A 7,597-nucleotide genomic window follows, 5' to 3' on the forward strand; every position below is an offset into this window, starting at 1 on the left:
TATTTGCAAGTCGAACAGGGAGTAAAATAAAGTGCAAATGTTTTATAAATATTCGGAACAGAGTAAAAATTGTTAAAATAAAAAATGCGATGGGAGAGAATTTGGCAAGAAAGAACTCGATAGGGCACTACACTAAAGAGCGTTTCTACCGAATCCTATAATCGCTTTTCTAATTACGATAGAAGCAGCGCGCGCACGTGTGTGTGTGTGTGTGTGTGTGTGTGTGTGTGTGTGTGTGTGTGTGTGTGTGTGTGTGTGCGGGAATAGTTCGGCGTGCCAACGCGAAAATTTTGATGCACCGTAACTATCCGAATTATCATGTAAATGGCATTCTCCGGGCTCCGCGTTGTGTTTTCACCCGGTCGCAGCTCCTTGCGACAGTGATTTATGCACGAGATGCAGCCGGTAGATAGGTGCGTGCGCGTACGCGTGCGCGGATGTTGGCAAGTTCCGTGCCAAAACGCACACGCGTGCACACATGCGTCCTTCACACGGATTTCACGACTCGCGGATATACCGCACGGATACATAAGAGTAATTGTTTCATTTACGAGTAGATTCAGTCGCTTTTAAACTGGCCACGACGACGCCGGTGCATCGCAAATTACGACTGCTCACCGCAAAATAATCTCAGCCACGCTCACGGACTACCGTCGCCGCCGGTTGTTGGGTTGTTGCTTACAGCTCTGATACTTACGCAGTTCGCGGCCGCGAGCACGTTAAGAGATTACGGATGAATTAAGCTGGCTAGACAAAGAAGCGGATAAGGGTGAAATACGTGTTGCAATTAAACAAGGCGGACTCGATTACGCGCGGCCGCGGATTGCGGTGGAAAACGCACGATTGCAATCGATGCGCTTTTATATTTGCACGAGGGAATATGATTTTTTTTCGCAGCCGTTATGTCTGCGACAATTGCTATATCTATGTCGGGACAAACGCGTTCGAAAACGAGAATGGCAAAAAACAGTGACGCTCAGCAGCTTATCGAATGATCTACAAAGCGTAAAACAATGTCGTGTGTATGTATGTAATGTTATATTTTATTGAAATAATCAAGCAATTCAATTTTTTGGACATTTACGAGAAGAAAAGATAAGTTATAAATAGTTGCCAATCAAAATGATACTATAAAACTCATTGCACTGTAATTGGTCGTTTGCTGCCTGACTTACAGTACAATACACTACGAATGTGACACAGTTCGTCTAGAATCGGCGAACTAGAAGATAATCAATTAGCACAATGAAGCAATTAAAAATGTTATTATAGTATCAGAGATGTATCCGTCGCGCTATTGATAAAGAACAAATTACATAGAATTGTAAATAGTATTAAATGTGAAACTTAACTGGTTTATAGTCTGCAATCTGTTTTCACTAAAATATATAGCAGCGGTTTGGTATTAGTTATGCATGTTTGACATCAGTTTGAGATCAATTAAAAGAGATAATAAAAGTTACTTTTTAATTTTTGAAAATCAAAAAAATAGTATGAGATAAAAATTTGAATTTTGTTAAGTTAAAATAGAAGAGAAAGAGAGAAAGTGAAAGAATCAACAAATGTGAAAGAATTAATCAAATATTTTATAATTGACTATTTTTGTCTCCTATTAATTAATTTGAATGTATCAATGCATTTAAACAGATTACATTAAATAGAAAATAACATTAAATAGAAAAAGATTTGACATTTTTAAGAGATAAAAAGCAATAAAAATCATTCAATAACTTAATTAATTGCGTCGTTGACGTGTTCATGGATATCATTGGCTTTATACATCATCCGTAGGACAACATATCGCCGCGTTCGTTTCAGAGAATGACTATAACATGGCCGCAAATTTATAACGGAATTAATATTAATTAATACACACCGGCCATAGATAACCGGGCAAATTCCAGGGAACACTGCACCAATTTCGCACTGTCAGCTTTCGACCATCTCTCATATATACTCGCACAATCTCGCAAAGAATAAGTCCCCCTCTTCCCCTCCCCTCCCCCCCTTCCCCCCTCTCTCCCTTCCCCCCCCCCTCTCTCTCTCTTTCTCTCTCTCTCTGTGTGTGTGTGTGTGTGTGTGTGTGTGTGTGTGTGTGTGTTTATTGATTTTCCACATTATCACTACACAATTCTGTATATTAATAAAAAATTTTTGAAACATTGAATAATAACCCTCTTTATTTATCCTTTTACATAAAAAACCTTTCACATAAATTTTAAAATACTTGCTTCAATTTACAGCTTATACATATTTCACATATGTGTATACACGTCCATGACGTGAAAGTTTTATTAATATTAAAACGATAAAGCGTTTTCTCTAAATTATTTTTATTGTTTTTAATTTTAAACGCGTGCAACATAACACATTTAGTTTCATGCAACAATTTATTTATTAATTATTATATTTTATATGTTTTGTAGCAATTAATACGAGCGAATCGGAATTGTGTGACTTTGTCGTTAAACAGCATGCTGAATCATGTAAACTATTTAAAATATTTGCTATCATTAAAAATGCCATCGCAATATTGTTATTAATAAAAAATTCCGTGAATATTGGCTCATCGAATTCCTGAATATGCGTCGAAAGCTTCGTTTTATTTCTTATTTAATTCATGAGAGATTATTCCTTTGAAACATTTTAGACGTTATTTGAAATTTTCAAAATAGTGCAAATAACATACTTCGGTAAGATCTTGATATTTTATAATATTGCTTCATCGGAAATATAAATGAGAACGAACTTAATTAAAAATTTTCTTTGAGCCAGCTCTGACGATTTATCAGAAAAGATTTCGAAAAGTTTCCAATCGTAGAAAAGAGAAATACTGCGATCACCGTAAACTATCGATTCTATTCTTGAAGCTCTTTCGGAATGGAATTTCATTTTAGGCTACGTTATAAGTTAAATGCTATCAGCTAATATTTTCCGTTGGAGTTACAATAAATGATCGAACGCTCATATTCTATTTATACTGAAGATAAGAGCTTTATTAATTTTATCTAATATTTTTTCTTCGCGCGCAAATGCACTTAAATTTCTTAAGAATAATATATAGTGTAGCGATTAAATGACAAAGTTTATAAAAGTTTTCTTCCAGAAGTTTTCACTTTGTTGTTAAATTTTAACTTCTAAATCTTTGCGATTATATCCGTTACTTTGACAGTTGATCCGAACCTTTTGAAATAGCTTGTATAATGTATGGTATTTCCGTTAATCAACGGTATAGTGCAATTAAATCAGTAATTGCTCGATCCCCAGGAGTACTCATATCTAGCACGACCGATTATGGTATACCAATAAGAGCCCGAGATATTCACGTTTAGGTACACATGATTGCGTGTGTTATACGTTGTCCTGCAAATGAACCATACCGAAGAATGTAAAATGCATGAACGTATTCGCAGTACACAATATGTACACTGCAACACTGTTGTACAATAAATTCTAAATTTTTGTAACTATTCAATTCGTGCATTTTTCAGCTCTGGCCAAATATTGTTATCCCTCTGTTGTAAAAATACATACTACAATCACGAAAAAATCCAGCTTCATAAAACCTTCCAGATAAAACCTCTGTTACATCTCAATTAACAAATACATCCACAAATTTTTATGAAATATAACTGTATACGGTTTTTACAAAGTACAGTATTAATTTTTATCGCAATTCAAACGAAATTAAATTGTGTCTTTACCTATTTCAATAAAAATTTCTTGTAACATAGAAATACGATACGTAAAAAATATGTAATATATAATATAAAAAATGTGTGTAAATAATATTATATTTACCGCAACAAAACTTGCAGGATTACTGACTATATCAATGAACTGGTTTTAGTAATTTGTCATTCATTTATCATGTTATTTTAATTAATGAAATTGTCAATAACTATATATTGCTTTTGTCATAAAGTTTTATCACAATCTATTGTCAAAGTTTTTAAATATATTTTTATTGTAATTTTTTTAATGTAACAGAGAGAACATCGGATATTTTTAAATACAACAAATATCGGATAAATGTTTAGTAAATTTTACTAGTAGCGAAACATCGGATAGACAATCTTAACAAATCTCCTCGGCTACATTTGCCATTTATCTGCTCGATGTCACTGTCCATTGTGGAAAAACAAATTCTTGTTCACTCCAATGTGTTACACTTTAAATTTCATGCATCTGAGCGTGCGTCAGATATCACTGTCGCATGTCCATTTGATCTTCGTATGATTAAAACGTTTGTCATACACTACACCAAAAATATTTTCCGCGTAAATCACATTCACGTATAAGATTTCAAAGTATTTACGTGTGTAAATAGAGAATCCACCTTTCCATGAAAAAAAAAACATAAAAGTTCAGAAATCTATAGAAGATAGAAAATAAAAGTAGTTTATATATTTATCATTTCGATTTATTAAAATTACTGCAATATAAAAGATTAATATTTTTTAATATTAAAGTATGTTCTTTCGTTTATTGTAATTATATTTGATAAAGAAATACATAATCTTATTTAAGTATAAAATACATCGGTAATAGCAACTTTAGTTATAACTTTAGTTATAATATTAGAAATTATTTGAAACGGAGAAGATATGTCACATATAATAGTAATATTTGAGTTCACATATTCATTAACTAAGTCAATATACCTCACCCGTTGCGTACAACGACGACGCTATGGATTTGCATACTAATAATTAAGGTCATGATTAAATTACAAGCCATTGTACATCAGAAACTCTATATGTATATATATATTATATAAATTCTAAATATTACATTTGATATTAAAGTTATAATTGCATTAACGGAAATTTTAATTATAACATTCATCTTTTAATTATAACATTATTTTTTATCTCGAAAGAAAAGACATTCGGGTTTATTAAATCAATGATAATATTATATCAGCAAAAAAAAATTATTTTATAAGAATTTTTAACTATTTTGAAATAGATTTTTGCCTGCTGAACATAAATTCGTTTTCCAAATTTAATGTCGAAACACTAATGCATTTTAAAAATAAAAGTTTATACTATGACATTACATATTGGAGATTAACGAGAAGAAAATTTACTGACAGTGAGTTGTATTACAATTATTAAAAATTTCTAAATCTCTTTGATGCCATTTTGCTCAAAAAATTATGACGTTACAAGTTACAATCAAATTTGGAAAACGAATTCGTGTACTGTATCTAAAAAAAAGTTATGGCAAACGATAATAAAATTCGTTCAGACAAGGATCAAAAGTATAAATTCGCAAATTATAATTACTGAATATAAATTTGATTCTGAAATATTTTGTAAATAACGGCTTCTTAAACATTGTATGAAGGATCGATATCGTTTCAAAATAAAAATGGACTTTACACTGGCGCAACGGTTAGGAGCATTCCACCCTTCATTACGTGACATTTGATCAAAGGTAAAGTTGTGACGCAATGTCGATTGTACGCGAATCGATGAATCGACATGTGCATTGCGCCGAAATAGATCGACATACGTGCGTGTGGCTACGGCTGCGGCAAAGTGGCTGCATTTTGGATTGACTACTGTATCTGAGCAGAGTACTGTCGAGTGAAATTCCTTTCGCGTTTCCGTCGTCTTGCTATTCGCCTGACTTACACTTGTCAGTAAGTCACTTTGAATACATTTCCACTACGCTCACATTAAGTCGAATACAACGAATACATAGCCGTAATCATTTTGAAACAGCAAGTTTACGATATTTTCCTCTCTTTAAATGTAAGTGAATAACTATTTAACGAAGGATGCTTTTAGCACATAGATGCTAATTTCTCTCGTATTTTACTTATATTTATTGAAGTGAAATATGTTAAAGCGATGTTATCATAACAGATAAACGGAAAACTTGTATAGTAAACCGTTCTTGTTCCGAGATATAATAACTGGCCAATTAATAATTACATTTCCTCGGGAAATCGTATAAATGAGCCAAAAAAGCGTCCTCGCACGAGAGGTGAATCGCCGAGAGGCGAAGCGCCGAGAAGCTCATACGTGAAAGCCAATATCCAATCTGCGTTTTTTCCTAACGACACTGTCGGACGAGCTGTGTGCAAGGGAGGCGCGTAAAACAGCACACGACTGGACGAGCGCCAACTTGGAAATAAAAATCGCCAATTCCGTTCGTTAACGCTATCGACATTTTTATGTCCCGCTGCGCTCCGTGTTAGCTCGGGTCGGCAGAGACGAAAAATCGGGACGAGACTTTCCGACGGACGCACTCGTCGATCGTGATCGACAAAAAATGCAGAATCTACCGACACAGTTGAACTTTGTTTGTTTCATATGAACCTCGCAACCCCGAGTCCGATGATTACACGTTGGAAGAACTTTGTTATCCTAAAAAAATTTCAGCATTGCAAGTCCATGGGAGTCTATAAAGCGAACGGGGAACAATTGGACGAATAGCACGCTGTGACACTTGATGTTGCAAAAATGTATAAAAATGCTTCTCTAATTTGTTATTTTTGTTATTTTATTGATTAGCCGCGCAGTCATCGTGTGAAATGCATAACAGATTGCATTATATCCATATTACTATTCACGAGGTTACATCATTATACAATATAATTATGTTTTTCGTATATTAATTTTGTACTGCGAAGATAACAAGCTAATTAAATGCGGCAATTCTACGCAAATGAAAACACACGCACATATTCAAAACGGTAAAAGCTAATATTCCCGATATTAAACTATTCTAACTTTGGCATCCCTTGCATAATATATAATTTATTATGTTATTACAGATAATGTATACTTTTCAAGCATGTATACGATATCATAATCATCGTGATTATCAAAATCATCACGTATTGAACCATCGTCGACTGACCGCAATTGTGCTTCGACTATTCACGCACTTAGCACCTCGTTATTGACGAGTGTTTCATCAATAACGCATATGCAATAGAAGTTCATCACATTTCCTTGTTGAATGGACGATATCACAATGTAAATGCTGTAAATAATGTATTATTGACGTTTCACGCACGTAGCATTTATTCGATCTCGAGTTACATTATCGAGCTATTTCTTGTCTGCCAAAAAACAGCTCTCAATCAGAAAGCCGCTACCAAGAAGGATAATCACCGCAGTTCCGGACATTGGAATGGGTTAAAAAAATATCGAACGGAAGCGAAAGAGCATCGGATCCATGTATGTCCCGCAAATATCGGAGAAATAATATGCGAGCGCGAGCCGGAAGCGCATCGAGGGTTGCCGCCTCTCGGCTTATTGAACGTAAGTACATTCGCGAAAGGTCGTCGACGGACATAAATCCGCTCTCTATCAGTACTAATAAATCCGTTAAACTTTCGCCATTACTTTGAATAACTTGCTTTGCTGTGCCAAACTCTGTGAATCAGAAATATCATGAATTCTGATAGTATTTTAAAACGTACGCTCAAAGATTTGCGTCGCTTATTGACAATTTACAATCTAATTGTAGTGTCTAAATTTATTATTATTTTATGACGACGATAAGTCTATTAAACTTCCGATTTGTCGATTGTCCCACTTATACAGAGTTTAATCACGATTTTATTAAATATATA

The sequence above is a fragment of the Atta colombica genome, unplaced genomic scaffold, assembly GCF_001594045.1.
Source record: "Atta colombica isolate Treedump-2 unplaced genomic scaffold, Acol1.0 scaffold198, whole genome shotgun sequence".
Lineage (NCBI taxonomy): Eukaryota > Metazoa > Arthropoda > Insecta > Hymenoptera > Formicidae > Atta > Atta colombica.